The sequence below is a fragment of the Helianthus annuus genome, chromosome 11, assembly GCF_002127325.2.
Source record: "Helianthus annuus cultivar XRQ/B chromosome 11, HanXRQr2.0-SUNRISE, whole genome shotgun sequence".
Taxonomy (NCBI): domain Eukaryota; kingdom Viridiplantae; phylum Streptophyta; class Magnoliopsida; order Asterales; family Asteraceae; genus Helianthus; species Helianthus annuus.
Genome location: NC_035443.2, coordinates 130,700,713 through 130,722,614, shown reverse-complemented (window position 1 = coordinate 130,722,614; position 21,902 = coordinate 130,700,713).

The window sequence follows — 21,902 nt, the reverse complement described above, 5'->3', positions numbered from 1 at the left end:
TTATAATATCCTTAGATATACCTGTCATATCCTCATGTTTCCATGCAAAGGTAGACTTTCTTCTTTTGAGGAAGGATACTATGTCTTCTTTCATCTTGTCAAGGATCCCTGATCCGATATAGATTTTTGATTCAGGATCATTAGGATCCAAAAGGATTTCGTCCACATCCTGTTCTCTCGCCTCCAAGACATTCCTTGGAGGATACTGTAATTGCTATTGATCCCTTGGCTTCGAGGCTGGTTTCATTGATGAGGTGTAACAATCCTTAGCCTCCTGCTGATCATTGTCGATCTTGATTATTCCCCATGGGCTAGGGAGCTTCACACATTGATGGTAGGTGGATGGGACTGCTTTCATATCATGTATCCAGGGCCTACCAAGGATAACATTACAACAAGACAAACACTCAATAACACAAAATTTTTGATAATTATGTAATCCTTCCACATAAATTGGGAGTTTGATGTCCCCCAGGGTTTTCTTAGTTTCGCCACTGAATCCGACAAGTACGGAGGATCTTGGTGTGATATCTGATTCAGGGATACCCATCTTCTTCAGAACATCAAGCTGGATAATGTTTACTGAGCTTCCTCCGTCGATAAGGATCCTGCGGACAAAATGGTTAGAGATAAAGAGAGTGATGACTAGACTATCATGATGAGGATCCTGGATGTTGATTCTATCATCCTCATCAAAGGTTATGATTTTTCCTTCCGAGACACTTGATGTTCGAATAGGTCTTTCTCCGTTATCCATTTTAGCTTCCTTTGCATGCCTTTTAGCTGCTGAGAAGGATGTACCACAGATGTCTGATCCTCCAGAAATAAAGTTGATCACTTGTGCATTTGCCGGAGGGGCTGGAGCTTTTTCAGGGATCCTTTCAGGATCCTGAGTCCTTTGCTTTTTTCTTCCCAACAACTCTTTTAGATGCCCCTTGCTTAGCAGATATCCAATTTCCTTTCTCAATGCGATACATTCTTCAGTTAAATGCCCGTAATCCTCGTGGTATGCACACCACTTTGACTTGTCTTTAGTTCCAGTTGGTTTGTCGTTTTTTCTAGGCCATCTGGCTTTTTCTCCTAGATTCTGCATTGCAAGGATTAGTTCATGATTATCAACGGAAAAACAATATTCAGAAATCGGAGGATAATCCTCATCATCCTCTTCTTGGTCAACGGCATGCACGTTCTGGTTGTCATTCCTATTGTAGGATTTGAATCTGTTGCTTTTGAAAGAGGATCCTTGCTTTTCTTGTTTTGAGGATCCCACTTGTCTTTCCTGGATCCTTTTGTCATCCTCTAGCCGGATGAACCTGAGTGCACGAGTTCTTACTTCATCTAGGTTCCTGCATGGTGTCATAACAAGATCATCATAGAACAATGAATCCCTAAGCAATCCCATTTTGAAGGCCTCAACAGCTGTGGCCATATCCAAGTTGGGAATGTCCAAGGATTATTTACTGAATTTGGTTATATAATCCCTTAATGATTCATTATGACCCTGAGTTACCCTATATAAATCACTAGTCAATCTTTCAAATTTTCTACTACAAGAGAATTGATTATTGAATAAATTAACTAAATTAGCAAATGAGGTAATAGAGTAAGGGGGAAGACTTAGCAACCATTTAAGAGCTGATCCAGTAAGAGTGGATCCAAATCCTTTGCATAGGCACGCTTCCTTTAATCTTTCCGGAATTGGATTGATCTCCATCCTCTCCCTGTATTGTGCTATGTGTTCCTCAGGATCCGTTGTACCATCATACAGCTTCATAGTAGGGATATGGAACCTTTTGGGTATCTCAGCATCACAAATTGGTGGTGCAAAACGAGATACCTTATGGCTTCCATCTGCAATTTCCGGGATAGGTTTGACTACCCCTGGAACACTTGATATCATATCCTTCAATTTTTGTAGTTCTCTGGCCATAGCATGATTGATACCTGTGTCCTGCATGAATCCATGGTTAGTGGTAAGAGAATTATTAAAAGTGTTACCTCCCATCGGGTTCAAGTTAGGAACATTGGATGTGAATCCATATTACTGGGATTCTGGGATGATGGATGGACCAGTGGAAGCAATGGTCTGCATTGGAATAAAATCTCCTTGATGGACATCTGGACTTCCTGTTTGCAAATTCTTCAAGGATCCTGGTATCTGAAGGGATCCCTGAATATGGGATGATCCTGGAACGAAGGAGGATCCTTGAACCTGGGATAATCCTGGAACGAAGGAGGATCCTTGAACCTGGGATAATCCTGGAACGAAGGAGGATCCTTGAACCTGGGATGATCCTGGAACGAAGGAGGATCCTTGAACCTGGGATGATCCTGGAACGAAGGAGGATCCTGAGTTCATGAAGGATCCCATATGTTGAGTATAAGATCATGCCGGTTGGAAATATGATCCTGATGCCTGAGTCACTACTGCTGAGCCGAAATGCACTCCTCTTGATCCCCACATGTGTTGAACGTCTGGGACCTCTGATGGCTGAGAAGTAATCATCGGAGTATCAAAATTCAAAGATTTGGGCATTAGAGGGGAATGATCCTCTGCCGTTTTCTTTTGCCTTTTGAGATCTCCGATTTCCTTGAGGATCCTGTCATTAGTTTCATCCTGCTGCTGCATACGATCCCTCATCTGCAAAATCAAAGTAAATATATAACTAGTACTGGGAATAGAAGAAGTTAGAGCAGAAGATGATGGTTTAGAGGAGATAGGAGTTGGTCTCTTCTCAGCATTTTTCTGAGATCCAGCTGGTGGTGGAGGCAAAGGTGGAATGCCATTAGATGAATTGACTGCAGAAGTCGCTGTGGAAGTATTCTTCAATGATGAAGCCATGCAACACTTCCGGAATGATCACCAACAGAAAAACTTTCTTATGAATGAAGCACCAATTGCCCCACGGTGGGCGCCAAACTGTTTTGGTCAAAAATCACTTAAAGATAATGCAACCAAACTTTATGTAAACGGGGAATGATGCTTGGTATGATGAACAAAGTGAAGGATCAGTTAAATGTAAAATGCACAATTGACACAAGGATTTATACGAGGAAAAAGCCCTTGATCAATGATCTCCGGCATAAAAAACCTCGGGTGATGGAAACTACCGATCACCAAACTTCAATATAACAAATAATGGTTACAACTTTGGGTGGTAACGAGCTAGGTACAAGGATCACTATAGTATCGTGTGTCAAAGCGTGTGAGAAATGTGTTGTGTCTTCCGAATGTGGAAGAGTGCTATTTATACAAGTGTGAGTGGTCGTATTTTAGGTAAATAACCTAACTATTAGCTCGTTACCCCTTTAGGAATAGAAGTAAATCTAGCCTAAATTATCGCCCCTAAATTATGCTGAGTTTCCATATCGTCCACAACGTCCATCTTTGATTATGCATATGCCAAAGTTGTTGTGACGAGTTCCTTGTTTACGTTGCTAAGAGCGGATCCTACTCGAAATTCCTGCAAGATAACATTAAATCCAAGGAGAACAACTGTTAGTATGAGGATCCCTAGAATGGTCCGTGATCCTGATCCTGGAACTCTTCTGAGGATCACTATCTGCCAAAGAATCAAGGATCACTGGTTAGGATCACATGTAAGGATCATAAGTCATAAAAATCCAGCCCTAACAGTTCGAATGGGTCTATCTCCATTATCCATCTTGGTTTCCTTGGCATATCTTTTGGCTACTGAAAAGGAAGTACCACAAATGTCTGATCCTCCGGATATGAAGTTTATAACTTGTGCATCTGCTGGAGGGGCTGGAGCTTTTTCTGGGATCCTTTCAGGATCCTGGGTTCTCGACTTCTTTCGTTCCAAAAGTTCCTTTAAATGCCCCTTGCTTAACAAGTAACCATTTTGATTTGTCTTTCGTAGTGCAATGCACTCTTCAGTGAGATGCCCAAAATCCTCGTGATAAGCACACCATTTTGATTTGTCTTTCGTAGCAGCTGGTTTATCACTTTTTCTTGGCCACCTAGCTTTCTCACCTAAATTCTGCATTGCAAGAATCAGTTCATTGTTATCAACAGAAAAACAGTATTCAGAGATTGGAGGATAATCCTCATCATCCTCTTCCTGTTCCACTGCATGCACATTCTGGTTATCAGACTTGTTATAGGATTTGAACTTGTTGTTCTTGAAAGAGGATCCTTGCTTTTCCTGTTTTGAGGATCATGCTAGTCTCTCCTGGATCCTTTTGTCATCCTCTAACCGGATGAACCTAAGGGTCCTGGTTCTTACTTCATCGAGATTCCAGCATGGGGTCATAACAAGATCATCATAGAATAATGAATCCCTAAGCAAACCCATTTTAAAGGCTTCTACAGCCGTAGCTATATCCAGGTTAGGGATATCTAAGGATTCCTTACTAAACTTAGTGATATAATCTCTAAGTGATTCATTTTGACCTTGAGTTATCTTATACAAATCACTAGTAAATCGTTCAAACTTTCTACTACAAGAAAATTGGTTATTAAACAGGTTAAATAGATTAGCAAATGAAGTAATAGAGTAGGGAGGAAGACTTAGCAGCCATTTAAGAGCTGATCCTGTGAGTGTGGATCCAAATCCCTTACATAGACATGCTTCCTTTAACATTTCTGGGATGGGGTTAATCTCCATCCTTTCTCTGTATTGAGCTATGTGTTCTTCAGGATCTGTGGAGCCATCATATAACTTCATGGTTGGTATCTGGAACCTTTTGGGTATCTCAGCATCACAAATAGGTGGTGCAAAATGAGATATCTTGTGGCTCCCATCTGCAATTTCAGGAATAGGCTTAACCACCCCTGGAACACTGGATATCATATCCTTAAGCTTTCGTAACTCTCTAGCCATAGCTTGATTGATACCTGTATCCTGCATAAGGCGATGGTTAGTGGTATAAGAAATATTGAAAGTGTTACCTCCCGGTGGATTCAAGCTTGGAATCCTGGATGTGAATCCATATTGTCGAGGCTCTGGTATGATTGAAGGACCAGAAGAAGTAATGGTTTGCATTGGAATGAAGTCTCCTTGATGGACATCAGAACTTCCAGGTTGCAAACTTCTTAAGGATCCTTGATCCTGGGGAAGATTGGATCCTTGATGCACTGTGAATGGGGGTCTTGGAGGATAATCCATGGATTTGAAAATCTGAGAGGATCCTTGAGGCTGAAAGGAGGATCCTTGAACCTGAGAGGATCCTTGAACCTGAGAGGATCCTTGAACCTGGTGCGTCCCCATGTATCCTCCTAAGCTAACGAAGGATCCTTGATGCTGAGAGAAGGATCCTGCTGGTTGAAAATAGGATCCTAAGGCTTGAGACGTTGCTGAGGATCCGTAGTGCATTCCTCTTGTTCCACCAAAGTATTGGACATCTGGAGCTACAGAATGCTGAGAGGTTATGACCGGAGTGTCGAAATTCAAAGATCTGGGCATCAATGGGGAATGATCCTCTGCTGATCTCTTCTGTTTCTTGATATCACCAATTTTTCTCTGAGAATCCTTTCGTTGGTCTTATCCTGCTGCTGTATGTGATCCTTCATCTGCAAAATTAAAGTAAAAGGGTCACTAGTAGTAGGAGTATAAGATGCAGAAGAAGTTGGAGGTTTTGAGAAAATAGGAGTCGGTTTCTTTTCAGCATTCTTCTGGGATCCAGAAGGTGGTGGAGGCAAAGGTGGAACGCCTTGGGATGAATTGACCGCAGACATTGCACTTGAAGTGGTTTTTCCTTGAAAGGCCATCTGGTTGAATGTGATGAACCGGAGTAACCGAAATGAACGAAGTTTCTCAAAAATGAAGCACCAATTGCCCCACGGTGGGCGCCAAACTGTTTTGGTCAAAAATCAAGCAAAGATAATGCAACCAAATCTTTATGTGTGAGGTGTGATGCTTGAATCAATGAACAATATTAAGGATCACTCAGAAATGCAATGAACAAGTGACACAGAGATTTATACGACGAAAAAGCCCTTGATCAAGAGTTGATCTCCGGCATAAAAAAACCTCGGGTGATGGAAACTACCGATCACCAACTTTAATAAAATAAAACGTGTGTTACAATTTCGGATGATAGCGAGCTAGTTACAAGGATCACTAGAGTGAAATGTGCAACAATGGTGTGTAATCGCCAAGCAAAGTGTTGTAAACTGATGAGTGCGGTATGAGTGTGTGTGTTTAAGCCAAAAATAGCCAAGTGTTCTAATCTAGCTCGCTATCCCCTTTTAAATTTAGTAAATATCTAGGTAACTAACTATCCGCAAATCAGGCCCTCTCCCCACGATCTCCATAACGTTCACCATGGTCAAGCACGTGCGGAATAAAAGAGAATTTGCTCCAGGAATATCGCCATGACTAAGTCCAAGCACGTACTCCTGCAAAACAATCCCATATTCAAAGTAGACAATCGTTAGTGTAAGGATCACTATAATGATCCTGGATCCTGAGCCTACAATACTCTCTGAGGATCACTAATTCAGACAGAATTAAGGATCCTTAAACCCGACAGCAATTGAGGATCACTGATCACAGGAAAATCTTCCCCTAACACTAAGGTTTTGGCATTTTCATGTCACTAAGTTTGGATAGTCGCCAGTGAGGGCCATACTCTAGTTTACACAAGATCTTTTGGGCTTGTCCCCAGTATATTGGGCTTGTCCCCAGAATTGTTGGGCTTGTCACCAGTTGCTAACTCTTCTCTTATATTGGCTTAGTCCCGAGTTATGTTATATTTCAGGTTTTTGAAGCTAAACAGCTAAGGATCCTTGATCCTAACCTTTTATTAAGGTTTGTCTTTTGGTTATCCTGATTGTAAATATTAAAGGTTTAGGATCCTAACTTGGATTCTCATGTATGATCCTTGATCACTTTAATTTTATTTTTTAAGTGACCCTTATTTTTTTGACAACAGTATACATGATCCTTAAGTGACATCACTTTTTGAATTTTTCAATTATAGGATATCTGATCCTTGATCATATCCTAAACTTTTTGACATAATCTACTAAACTTTTGTTCTTAACTCATGAATTCAAGCAAAATGTGCCATAACAATTGAATGGTAGAGTATTCACAAATATAACAACACATGAGATAGCCAAAAGATTAAGGTTTTATTTATTTATCAAAAGATTAATCCTCTATAGGTTGTCAAAAGTGCCAACCCAAGTTTCTACCAGCAAAACAAGGCCCGTCCACTTGGGTTGGCAAAGGGTGTCCATATTAACGAGGTCTAAGTGCAAGAATAAAAAAAACAGCAGGATAACAATGGCTTCATCCCCCAAAATAGAGGATCCCTCCACCATTTGTAATCCTGCCTATTGTCTGAAGGATCAGTGATCCTTAAACCTAATTACTATTTTTCAAGTACAGACCAACCATTGTTCAAGAAAAATATCAACAACCAAAAACTACCAAACCATAAAAAATGGGCTCCGGGCGCGTCTAGATAAATCCATCATCGCCCATTGTTGCAGCCTACACCTTCGCTGCATCACCATCACCTCCAGCCTCTGCATCATCAGCTTGATCCTTCGCCCCGCTGCCTTTTGCCTCGATTGCCAGAACCTCTTCAGTCTGCTCTTCATCCTCCAGCTCAGCTAGCTTGGCCTTCCAACCTTCCTGGTCCCAGGTAGCCTTGTTAAAGCTAGGATCCTCAGCCTCCTTCGCCATCTGAAGCCTGATCTTGAGCATAGCAATGGCAGCAGAAAGCTTAGCACCCTCCATCACTTCAGCCTTCTCATGATCAGCATTGATGTGGGCCATGACCAGCTGCTTTTTCGCCAAGTTAAGCTCCTTCTCGAGGGTGGAGATGGTCTCATCCTTTGCCAGGAAGATCTTCTGAAAGTCCAAGTGCTTCTGCTCAGCCTCTTCAACATACGCATCAAAGAGCATCTGGATCTCCGCAAATTTCTGCAAAAAAAGAAAGATATAATTCAGGATCCGTTATCCTCGAATGGGCAGGATAGAATTAAGGATCAGGGATCGTTACCTCAGAGAAGTATTCTTTAAACTGATGCCGGATGAGGGGCAGGCCTTCAAGATCATCAGCGGTCTTCCTTTTCTTTCCGCCCTTGCCCTTGGAGGTGACAGGCTTAGAAATTGGGACGCTAGGGTTGGTAGCAATTCGTTTCTTGCCGGACCGGGCAGTGACAGCATCAAGATCACTGACGCTGAAGCGAGAAGCTGATTTCAAGGACTTTCCAGCACCTAGAAACGGCAAACAACAGATAAGTATCCTTAATTTATATCTATTTAATCATACATAAATATAGACACTTACTTGAAATGGTCACTGAACCGGAGGATACTTCTTGTGAATCCTTTGTGTTTGCCTAGAATGATCTAACTGCAGGATCAAGGCTCCAAAAGGCAGCGATCCTTTCTTTTGTTGCAGGTGACTGAATGAGATGAGAGACTGAGATAGCTGCACAAAAAGACAGAAAAGGATCAGTTATCCTCAGCAAAAACAAGGTTATCCTATGATCCTTCTATAAGGATCCTATGTCCTACCATTGGTGGTCCACTCTTTGGGGAGATCTTTCCCGTCTGGAATAGAGTCTCTCCTAACAAAGAAGATGCGGTTTTTCCAGTGGGTATCATTCTTTGTGGTCTTAAGGGTCGGATGAGGATCACCAGGCTTATGTTTGAACAAGTAATGGTGTGAACCATGGCTCACAAGATTATACAGCTCAGCCAGTTCCAACATTCCTATCTCTATACCTTCCTGCTCTATGATGTTTTCTAAGGTATGCAATACTTTCCACATCATCGGCATAGCCTGGATATAGCACATACCGGTGAGTGCAAAGAAAGATTGGGTAAAGGCAGGGAAAGGATAAGAGAATCCTATCAGGAATGGGGTGGCCGGAAAAGCCACCCAAGTGTCAGAGACAGAGTCATTTTTCGCAGAGGAATCGAAGGGCTTGAAAACGGTATCTGCCGGAAAACAGTGGCGAATCAGATCAATCTCCGGGTCGGTGAAGCGGCAGAGCTCAGATGAGGGGTTTTTGATGATCCCTTGGCTTTTCAAAGAATCATCCTTCTTTGGATCCTTGGCTGGTGAGGATCGAAGAACCATCTTTGCCATGGGTGGTGATGAAAAAGAAGAACAGAGTAAGAAAATGAAGAGAGAAGGAGGAGAGAGATACCTGTGCCGATCTTTGAATGAGGATTTAAAGAGAAGTATCGCTCGAATTTAAATGCAAATCGATCCTTATCTCTAACCTATATATAATGATGATTCTGCAGGTTGTCACTTCGGTGACGCGTGATGTGTAACGGCTAGTTCGATTCTAACGGCTATATTTCCGTTGGCTAGTTAGTTGCAGATAATATTGAAAAATATGACTCATTAAGTGATATATTATTCCTCATATTTTGGGGGCAATTGTTAGGGATGGATTTTCTAAACCTAAGGATCACGGATCCACAAGTGCAGCCAGGATCACGGATGCTCAATTCTGTTTGAATTAAGGATCCTCAGAAGACGTTGCAGAATTAAGGATCCAGGATCCTCATTGTTATCCTAACACTAATGGTTGTTTCCATTGTATGTGAGCTTGTTTTGCAGGATTATTCGAATGGGACTTGGTCTTGCCTAGATTCCAGGGGAATATACCTGTTAGTGCATTATCTGTCTATCGCCTCCGTCAATCTAGTCTGTAGCAGAAACCGAAGATTTCTAAGCTTTTAGTGATATATCTAGTTAGAAAGGCAAGGTGGCAATTTTGTAAATAATGAGATTTCTCATTATATCCCTTAGCCTATAAATAGATCATTTAGGTTTAGAGTTTAAGACTTTTTGCTTACTTGGAGATTTAGGAGATCTAATCTTAGAGAGAGAAAGTCTAGAGAGAGAAAGTTCTCTCACGTGATTCTCGGCTTTGTACACGTCATCTTATTCAATAGAATCACGTTATTAGTACGTTCTTGTGTGTTCGGTCACGCATGTTCACGGATTCCGCACGTCGAACGTTCGTTACGCAATCGTACGGTCTCGAAACCGATCCTACAAGTGGTATCAGAGCAGGAGCTCGATTGCACTGACCAAACACATAGATTCGTACCAGATTTCATTGATTTCAGATCCGAATTTCATCTATTTCTTCATCTTTTTCACTTTTATCATGGTTTTCACTGAAAAACGTCAAATTGAACGGGTTTTTACGATCTAAATCGGCTGATTTTTTGATATGTTGTGCGAAAACACTTGATTTACAACCCTACCAAATTTCAGATCCTAATTCCTAGCCGTTTAGGAGAAATCTGAAATTTTAGGTCCGATTTCGCGTAAAAAACCTGATTCCGCTCGAAACTTCAGTTTGATTTCGCTCCAAAAACAGTTTACTTCTAATTGCGCTCGAAAATTATCTTCTGATTTCGCTCGTAATCAGAAAAAATCAGATTTCGCTTGAAATTTTACTTGTGATTTCGCTCAAAATCAGTAAAAGTCTGATTTCACTCGAAAGATCCTTTCTGATTTCGCTCCAAATCAAAATTATTTCTGATTCCGCTCGAACCTCAAAAGTTGATTCCGCTTGAACATTGGTTTCGTTTGAACAGTCTGTCAACATGTTACAGTCAGTCACGTGAACAACTGAACTTATCGGTTCAATAAGATTTTTGTGCGGCCCAATAGATTTTGTTGAACATTTAAGATTGTCAGTAAATTGAATCTTGATTGCATGTGTTTCTTGGTCAACTAAACTAAGTAATAAAAGTGATGTCAGCCACGAGATTTTAACAGGCTGCATGTGATTTAAAGATCAACGGCCACATGGCATACTGAATTTACATAGGACGGCCCAATCATAGTTTGATATAACAATTTGATGTCGGTTTAGTGGTATTTTTGGCCCAATCAGGTGATTCATAGTTTAAAACAAGTTTGACATTTACGGTCCAACAAATTGAATTGTGAAATTAAAGCTTGTCGGCCCAATAAGCATATAACATTGTATAGTATTGTCTGACATATAATATCATTTGGTTAAAATCAGATTCAATCAATATTTGAGGTCCAATCATATTCAATTGGGTATTAAAATTGTCGGACGAAAATTGTTGACTAAAAATTGCATGTGACTGTTGACCAAACAACAATTAATCGATTCAACAAGATTTGTAATAGGTTTGGTTGTGTTTTTTGAAGCCCAATTAACAGGGTATGTGATTCTTGGCCCATGTGATCACCGATTCGTTTAAAGTGCACGACCCAAATCATTCTAAGGCCAAATTGAATCACATTTTGTTCCGATAAGCCCATTCATTCATTGGTTTCACCTGAACAACCTTGGATCAAATCAGCAAATCTTCGACACGAGTCTTAGATTGATTTCATCAAACGTACACTTTTACGTATTCAATCCTTTTGAACTAATAGTTTGTTTGTTTGATTGCAGGTGATTCGAGGTGATTTACAAGGCGCAAATATCAAGAAGTTGAAATTTTGTGGACTTTGAGCGAAAAACAATTTTCGAACCAAGACATTTAACAAAAGAATTTGTTAACAAAATGTTTGACGAAAAGGAAAACAAGAATCTTGAAAATTTAAATGATTGGCCTAGTGAATCTTGGTATGAGATGAGAAGTGATAAGAATGTTTATGTTAAAAGATTCAAAAAATTTTTGTGTATGAAGAATGAATCATTGGAGAAGTTGGAAAAATGGTTTAATGAGCTAATTAGCAAGATAGAAAAACATGGGATATGGGTTTCAAATGATGAAAGAATTTCAAAATTTGTTGATGCATTACCTTTGGAATGGGATAAATTTTTGCATGAACTGAAACGGAATTCTAGTTTTTCACTGTATGATTTAAGAGGTTACATCAATACACTTAATTCACACAAGTGTGATGAAGAATCAAGAAAAAGGAAGTTAATGGATGAAATAAGAGGAGAATTAGAAAAGATAAATTTGGATGTAATCATTGAGATGAGAAAAAGAATCTCTGTGTGTCTTGAAGCAAAAAAATGTTATGAAATACGATATTAAGAGGGGTTGTTATATTGATGAATATATGAATCCTCTTGATTTTGTTAAAATTTTCTGTGCAGGAACATACAAGACAGAGACACGGGATATTTCAAAGAATGAAGAAAAAGAAAAAGATGAAATTTCAAAAAGTGAAGTTGTGTGCACAAAATGCGAAAAATTCGAAGAAGACAATGTCAAACTGTTGAAGGATGTGGAGAGTTTGACATTGGAGATCAAAAATTTTAAAAATGAAAAATTGAAATTGGAAAAATATTTTTAAAAAATTAAAGTTGAAAATGAAAATGTTTCTTGGATAAAATTAGAAAATAAAGTTTTAAAAGAAAAAGAAACAGAATTTCAAGATCAGATAAGAGCTTTTGAAAATGAAAAATCTGTTCTTGAAGAGAACAAAATTGTGAATGAAAAGGCAATCAATTCTCATCTTCAGAAAATCTCTCAGCTTGAAAAAGAAGCTGAGAATTCAAGGAACAAAATTGAAGAACTTGAAAAGAAATTGAAAGGCTTTGTGACTTCATCATTATTACCGGATCTTGTATGTCCAAAACCGATCAATTCTGTTCCGATAAGTGACAATGTCACAAATGTTGACAAGGTCAAAATTGAAGTTTGTGATGATAAAACTGATGATGAAAAGGAGAAAAATGAGAAAAGAAAATTATTTTTAGAATTAAATGAAAAATTTAAAGATACTGTTTTCCATTCTACTGAAGTAGGTGACTGTTCAAAACAGAAACCTATTAAGAAGAATGTAGAACAAAAACAAAATGTTAAAAATTCTAAAAATTCTCAAAACAACAAGAAAAGTTCATCAGTTCAATCATCCAATCATTCTAAAAACTCACCAAAAGTTGGTAATCGGTGGTGCAGGTTTGACCATAGTTCTCTAATGCCAAATCAAGGATACAAGAGGAGACATGAGTACTACAAGGCAACTCAATGCTATGATATAAGTGTGTGGTATGAAAATGGTGTACGATATGAAAGTGGGAAGAGGTATGATAACAGAGTGTGTTACACTTGTGGCTATCAAGGACACATTGCTGTTAATTGCCAAAGACAGTGGTTTGAGACGAGAAGATGCTTTGAATGCCAAATCAAAGGCCATAATGCAAGAGATTGCCCAATGAGATCTAAGGGAAGATCGAGGGCTGAATCTCAGAAAATTGCAAAGAAACCAGTCAATGTCAAGCCCAAAGCACAGAAAGTTCAAGAACCTAAAGTTCATGAACAGAAAGTAAAGCTTTCACAAGGGCAGAAAGACAAACTGAGGAAGAAAAGGAAGAAGGCAAGAGAGTATCTGGAAAGGATTTTGTCCTCGGATACAACTGGTAATCCGAGAAAAAGTTCTGATGAATTGCTTTCCTCAACTAAAAAGGCAAGCAAAACGAATTCATCAGATGCAAATCTGAGGACAGAAGAGAGAGTAAATGGCGATGAATCTGGCTTATCAAAGTCAGACAAGCCACATTCAGGCAATGATTCTGGTTCGTCAAAACCAGAAGAGCCATTTGTTGAGGTAAAAACTGTCAAACCCAAGGCCGGTCAGGCTTGGGTGAATCTGTTCAAGTAAAATCCTGACTTGCCGGAGTTCCCAGGTTGGTAAGCGTGGAACAGGTATCGGCATCTTTCTTGAGAAAGTCACAGGTTGGTAACTGTGATATTTCGAATCACAAAAGACTAATCAAGGACATTAAGTTGTACTTGATTTATCTTTCCGACAAGTGATTAAAGGAAAACAATGTGATGAAAGAACCCCAAGTTTGTGAAAAGACAAACAAAACTAATTTTCCAAAAAAACCATTTTGATTAAAACAAACTTAAGTGTTTTGAAATCTAAATGGGAAAATAGTTTGTTGTCAGGGGGAGTTCTGATTGTTTATGCCAAGTGAATGGCGAATTGAAGCGATTCGATATCAGTTGTCATGTTTCGTGTACAGTTTGTTTTCAAATTTTCCCAGAAAATCAAAATTGAAACATATTTTGATTTTAGGGGGAGAAAAATTAAAAAAAAAAATTAGAAAATTTTAAAATGACAAAAACATTGAAAAGGCAAAAATGAGTTTTGTTGTGAAAAGAGGAAATGATAGTACATCAGTAGACTATCACAGCATGCTAAAGAAATGAAATGTCAAATGTGATAAACGGTCTCACTAAGGATGTGACGATAGGCTCAGCTAGACTAGTAGATTTGCAATAACGATACAAACATAAATGAAAAAGCCTAGTTCTAGTGGGAAACATGGTTGAAAGCATAGTACTTAGTTTTGTCCTTCGTGATTGTGTACCTACTTAGTAATCGCTGAATGCTAAAAGAGCATAAAAACCGGTCAGTTTGTGAACTTTCACAACTTGCTGAAAAGTCGCTGTGATTGTGCATTTTATTTTGCAAAGATTTAAACTTGTTTTATTTCTTTATTTTATTTAAGCATTGGACATCCTCTGCGTATACGTGAATATCGACCTGGATGTTATTGCCTAAACGTTCTGCTTTATTTTTCTTGGTGTTTCGTTTAAGCTTTGGATCACCTCTGCGTATACGGGAGTATCGACCTGGTGGTTAAAGCCTAAACAACTTCAACTTGTTTTATTTTCTTATTTTGTTTAAACATTGGACTTTCTCTGTGTATACGGAAGTATCGACCTGATTGTTAATGTTTAAACATTCTGCTTTGTTTTTGCACATATCACAGTTGATGAAAGTTTAAAGGCATTACTTGAGTTAGTGTATTGCATGATGAGGGGATATGCTGAGATTGTGGGGTCCATAAGAATTTAGTGCAAAATTAATATACCTTAAACGTATCGGTAAGCATTTCGAAAGTTTTTAGATTGAGTTTAAGAGGACAACTATATCGTCAATCTATGTGAATCGTTTAGAACTTAAAATGATTAAAGCTTAACGGTGCTAGTGATTTGTCTCATAAACTGATATGATCCTCTTACATAAACTCACAAAAATATTGTCTGTATATATTTGTTTACTGCATTTCATTCAAAAACAAAAATCCAAAAAGATTTTCGGAGTGTTTTAGCATAAATTTTTGAAAATACAAAAAGATTTTAGACAACTGATGTTGAAGAGTTGATTTTCAAAATTTGAGTGCTAAACATGATGAACTACATTGGGTTGGGAGATTATGTTGAAAACTTTGAATTTTATATATAAATGTTTTGAAAGATTGTGTGGTTAGTTAATTAAGATCATTCATTTGAACTTGATGTAACTATACAGATTGATGAATGAATGATTTCTATCAGTAAGTTTCTTAAATCTAAGTGTTATAAATTTGTGAAACTTATGTTGAGGTAGAGGATGTGTAGGTTAACCAGGTTTCAAATCCTGAGCAGATGCAGAATAGAGCCAGGAATTGATCCTGAACTTGTGAACTTGTAAAAGCCAGACTACGATCCCGACAGCTGAGTCTAAGGGGGAGTCTGAAGACGAGCTCAACGCAAGAGGAAGCGTGGATTCAAAAAGCCAGATAACTATCTTGGAGGAGCTTGTATTCGGAAATCCAGGTGTCGATCCCAAAAGCACGGAAGCTTGACGAAAGGGGGAGCCTGAAGGAAAAAGAGTCTAAGAAGAAGGGGAGCAACGGAAGCTTGAAAACAGATCCACGGGGATTCTGTTCGAGAAAGAGAAAGACAAGACGCTACGAGATTGACTACGGCAATATCCAAGGGGGAGTCTGTTAGTGCATTATCTGTCTATCGCCTCCGTCAATCTAGTCTGTAGCAGAAACCGAAGAATTCTAAGCTTTTAGTGTTATATCTAGTTAGAAAGGCAAGGTGGCAATTTTGTAAATAATGAGATTTCTCATTATATCCCTTAGCCTATAAATAGATCATTTAGGTTTAGAGTTTAAGACTTTTTGCTTATTTGGAGATTTAGGAGATCTAATCTTAGAGAGAGAAAGTTCTCTCACGTGATTCTCGGCTTTGTACACGTCATCTTATTCAATAGAATCACGTTATTAGTACGTTCTTGTGTGTTCGGTCACGCACGTTCACGGATTCCGCACGTCGAACATTCGTTACGCAATCGTACGGTGTCGAAACTGATCCTACAATACCTTACAAATCCACACGTGCATAGCCTTCGTGAACGTTATGGAGATCGTGGGAAGCTAGCACCTTTTACGGATTGTTAGTTAGCTAGTTTATTTCTATTTTTATAAGGGGATAAGAAGCTTGAATTAGAACAGTTAGCAACACACTTAAACACTTGAAAAGCTCTCGGCAATTATTGGAAATTTCATACACATTACACACTAGGGATCCTTGTAACAAGCTTGTTATCATCTCGAGTTGTAAAGATCATTTGATTAATTATAGTTGGTGATCGGTTGTTTCCATCACCCGAGGTTTTTTATGCCGGAGATCATCTCATGATCAAGGGCTTTTTCCTCGTATAAATCCTTGTGTCACTTGTTCATTCCATTTGAAGTTTGTTCACACATTCGCAATTCAATTCAAGCATCACACTTCACAAAATCAGATTTGGTTGCATTATCCTTGTGTGATTTTTGACCAAAACAAATAGGTTAAGTGGATTTTAGTTCGTTGACTTATCAAACCGGACATAAATATCCAACAGCTCCCACTTGGACGGTCTTTGATAAGATCTCAACGCAGACATCCAGCGGTGCTCTAGCTACACATAGCTACCCCCAACAGGTCATGACACTTTAAAGTCACTAACCAAGGTATCTTCTCTTTAGCAATGGCTTGCTACTTGAAGACAATAGACTTATGGTAATCCTCGTCATCTATCCTTTCTGTAAAAGACATCAATTGAACAATGAGACATGGATCAGATTCAATCTCACATGGCATTCAATCATTATCATTCTCGTTCATAGAATCAAAGTGGTCCAATCAAACACACAGTAAGTTTGGGTAAGGCTTTACACTTCACCAGCTTGAATCAATGAGGGCGCCCCGATGTCTAACTGTTACATAAAATGTAAGAGTACAGAATCCCATCTTGACTACATACAACTCCCACTGACATTCAGAACGACTCCCAACCAATGCCTTTATGATTGACAATTACGCGACAGCATTTGACACTGATCAAAGAATAGTCTTTAGTAAACGAAAGTTCTAGTATGTATCTCAAGTCAGAGGATACTAAATGAGTATACCTGAATCAAATACTTCTTATGACTAAGATCCATGAAGATGATTTGATGCGAGTTACATCCAACGTCATTCATAATGTGGTTTGTGAGTTTGGAAGTCAACTCATTGAGTCCAAAGTCAGAATAGTCTTAATTCAGAGTCGTTCCATGAGTCTGACCGACTACGGATAATTTAGAATACAGGATTCATGGATTAAACATATCAAAATCGAACACAGCTGTAAGATTCAAACTTTGAATTTAACTAGTAAATCAAAGGTGAATTCAAAATGTACAACTGTTTGAATGTTCGTACATCCAAATACTAAATCAAAACAAATAGCTAGCCAATCTAAGACCGATAGCATTCTCATGTTGGTCATGCTTGTCTTGAGTCATCGGTTTAGTGAACGGGTCTGCTAGGTTTTGATCTATGTCTATTTTTCTTATTAAGATGTCTCCTCGTTCCAGTATTTCTAGTATATAGTGGAACTTTCTTAGAATCTGCTTGACCCTGTGATGAGACCTGGGCTCCTTGGTTTGAGCAATGGTTCATGTGTTATCACAGAACACCTCGATTGGTTTCTGAATACTTGAAACCACATCGAGGTCGTTGATGAACTACTTCACCCATGCAGATTCCTTTTGCAGCATCTGATGCAACTATACATTTGGATTCAGTAGTTGAATCCGCCACTACACTCTATTTGGAACTTTTCAACAGACAGCTCCTCCATTAAGAGTGAATACGAATCCTGATTATGAGCGAGAATCATCTCGGTCACTTTGGAAGCTAGCATCAGTCTAACACCTTACAGTGAGCTCTTCTTCCACTCCTCCAAACACCAAGAACATATCTTTGGTTCTTCTCATGTACCTCAGAATGTTCTTTACTACAGTCCAATAGGCAATGCCAGGACTATGCTGAAAAACGACTGGTCATGCTTAAAGCATACGAGATGTCAAGTCTAGTACATAGCATAGCATACATGATTGAATCAATCGCTGAAGCATATGGAACTGCTTCCATTTGCTTAATTTCAGTGTCCGTTGAAGGAGATTGCGATTTGTTCAACACGGTTCCTTTAGTCATAGGAACATCTCCTTTCTTGGAGTTTTCCATCTTGAAGCGTGTCATCCTTTTTGTCCATGTACGTTCTTTGACTTAGCCCTAGAAGCCGCTTAGATCTATCCCTATAGATCTTCATTCCTAGAATGTAAGCAGCTTCTCCAAGATCTTTCCTTGCAAAGCAAGATCCCAAATAGTGTTATTCCCAATGATTAGTATATCATCCACATACAGGATGAGGAATGATATGGTGCTCCCACTAGCCTTTCTGTAAACACAAGCCTCATCTTCATTCTTGACAAAACCAAACTCTTTGATCTTCTGGTCAAAATGAAGATTCCGGCTACGAGATGCTTGCTTAAGTCCATATATGGACTTATTTAGTTTGCACACCTCAGTTGGATATATAGGATCGACAAAAACCTTCAGGCCGAACCATATAGACATCTTCATAGAGATGTCCATTAAGAAAGGCGGTGTTGACATCCATTTGCCATATTTCGTAATCATACTACGCAACTATGGCAAGGAATATTCTGATTGATTTAATCATAGCAACAGGCGAGAAGGTCTCATCATAGTCAATACTTTGAGTTTCGCAACTAGCCGTGCTTTATAGGTGTGCACATTTCCATGCATATCAGTTTTTCTCTTGAAAATCCATTTGCTTCCTGCTGCCTGAGATTTGGGGGGTAGCTCAACCAAGTTCCATACTTGATTGTCATGCATAGATTGCATCTCGACGCTCATGGCTTCTTGCCATTTCTCAGATTCCGGATCTAAGATTGCAGATTTGTAGTTAGCAGGTTCGTCATTAGACTCAGGTACTAATAAGACTTCAGGACCTTTTAGATGCCATAGATATCTATCAGATACTTTGCTAATTCTACTACTTCTGCAAACGGTTGTGTTTATGTCTGATTCATTGGCAACAACTACTCGCTAATCAGACGGTCCGACTACATTAGCGGTTGTTTGTGGTTTTCGAATTTCTTCAAGATCAACCACATTATTTCTAGTTACTCGATTAAGAAGTTCTTCCTCAAGAAAGTATCCCTTTCGTTTGATGGAAATCACATTTGCATTAGGATGATAGAAATAATATCCGCTTCTTTTGTGGTATCTGACGAAAACAACCTTTTCGCCTTGAGGATCGAGCTTATCATTAGAATAACTTATGATGTATGCATCACATCCCCATACTTTAAGGTATTCCAAATCGGGTTTACATCCATACCATATCTTATATGGCGGTTTTTGTTTACCTTTTTAGTCGGAGCCAAAATGATAATGCGGGCAGCAGTCATAAGAGCATGACCCCAAAAGGAGTGAGGCAAGTTAGTTCTACACATCATCAATCGAACCATATTAAGTAGAGTTCGATTTCTCCTTTCACTTACGCCATTAAGTTGGGGTGTGCCAGGTGGAGTGGGGTCTGAAATTATTCCACACTCTTTCAGATGATTGAGAGATCCAAGCTGAGGTATTCGCCACCTCGATCTGATCGAAGTACTTTTATCTTTCTATCAAGCTGGTTTTCTAGTCATGGTTCTGAAAGGGCCATATATATCAGTGTGAATGAGTACTAGAAGACCATTGGCCCGTTCACCAACATTGGTAAAGGGGAGCTTTGTGAGTTTGCCAGCTAAGCATGATTCGCAATCATCAAAGGAACCCTGTCTAGTGGATTCAAGAATCCCTTCGGAATGGAGCCATTTTATGTGTACCTTACTTATGTGGCCAAGTCTGCAATGCCATAAATGTGTTTCATTCATACCAGCTTTGTTACACATAGAAAGATGATATATTTTATTACTTGTTTAAACATCAATCTCATAAATACCATTTCGAGGTTTAGCCTCAAAATAAAAGACATAATTCAAGTAGGCTAAAATAGAAAAACCATTAAAAACGTACTTGAATCCTTGTTCAAACAGTGAAGAAATTAAAATAATGTTTTTGGTTAAACCAGGTGCATATAAACAATTATTTAAAGTGACTACAAGGCCAAGGGACATGAAAAAAAAAGTTCTAGTTTCCAGAACTAGAACTCTCATTACCAACTATGAGTTCCATGTGGCCTTGTTTCAGTTTCTTCCACTTTTCAGGTTCCTGCAAGTCACTAATGATGTGGAGACCACATCCGGTATCAAATACATATGTGTTGCTAGAAACTGTGAAAACTTCAATAACATAAATGAGAATATCAGAAGAAGTGCCAATGTTATTGGCCTTGTTCGTCTTCAGCTTGGCTATATATTGCGGGTAGTTTCCTTTCCACTGCCCCATTTGGTTGCATTCAAAGCACTGACGCTCCTCAGGAGGGTGTGGTTTTGCAACATGCTTGTTGTTGGTGGCATTTCTAGTAGCAACAACAACTTTTTCTCTTGCCTTTGCTCTTATATTTCCTTTTCTTTTTATTGGGCTTCTTAACACCACCAGACTAGACCATTAGAACTTGGTTGGTTTTTGTGGAATAACCATGTTTGTTCATCGGGTCAATGTATCATTTCATCTTAAGCACATGAGTACTGATACATGATCCATCCAGCATTTTACAGCTTATGAGCTATTTCATTGTGTTATATCGCTCCTATCGGGCTTGTTTCTGGAACATGCCTTTTAGTTGTTGGATCATGTCATAAGCATCCTTATCTTCCATGTTCTTCTGAAGTTCAAGAGACATGCTGGCTTTCATAAGGCAGGCTACCTCAACGGCATCCTCGTTATGTTTTTCTATTGCCTTGCGAGTAGTAGTAGGGTTACTTTCAGGCTCGGTAGGGATTGGGCCATCTAAGATATATAGTTTTCCTCCATCTTGAGAAAAGTTCTCAGATTGCGGTGCCATTCGAGAAAGTTGGTTTTATTCAATTTTTCCTTTTCAAGTATAAACTTGAGAATGAAGGAGATGTTTTCATTAGACATCTGTTATATAAGCAAGGTGATTTTAATTAGTATTTTCGATGTATATCTCCTTATTTCGTGAGGTGAGACGATAAGGAATGAGAATCCGGTTGGAAGCACTTTCTAAAGGCAGCTGTAGTACGCAACATCAACAAGAGGCTCAAGTGGACTGACAACGATTGTTAGTTGTGAGAAAAGCACAACTCCCGGGGTTTATGAGGCTGCGAGGATAACCTATTGTCCTTGCATTGATACGTTTGGCCTCATCTATGCCAATTTTGTTCTCGAGATAGCTGGGGTACGTAACACGAGAAGAAAAGTAATAGTCGTCCTAAAACGGTCACACGTGGAAGGGTCGGATCGGTCGACGAAGCCCTTGCACCTTGGAAGGATAAACTAGACACCAAGTGTCGTGCTGTGGCTCCAACACTGATGGTTCGCATTATGCCCCAAGTAAGGATGGCATAGACCCATGATTATAAATTTTACCAAATAGGGTCGTCTTAGTGGGTTTTAATTTAGATACTAAATTTGCGACATAACCAAAAGGACCCTTTCACCTCTCGGGACAATTAGTTTTAGATAACATATAAAACTAAGTTTGTCACGACTTGGAATAACCAATTTTAAGTTAATAGAAATCTATTAGATTAATAGTTTTTGGAAAATTAAAACCAGTTTAATTTGCAAAACTTAATTGGTTATTGTTCGTTTCAAAAACAACCTTTGTTTTATAACAAAATTTTAACAAGTTGTAAAAACAATTTAGAACTTCTTTTAATGTGATTGTTTTAATATTTTAAAACTCCTTTTAAAATC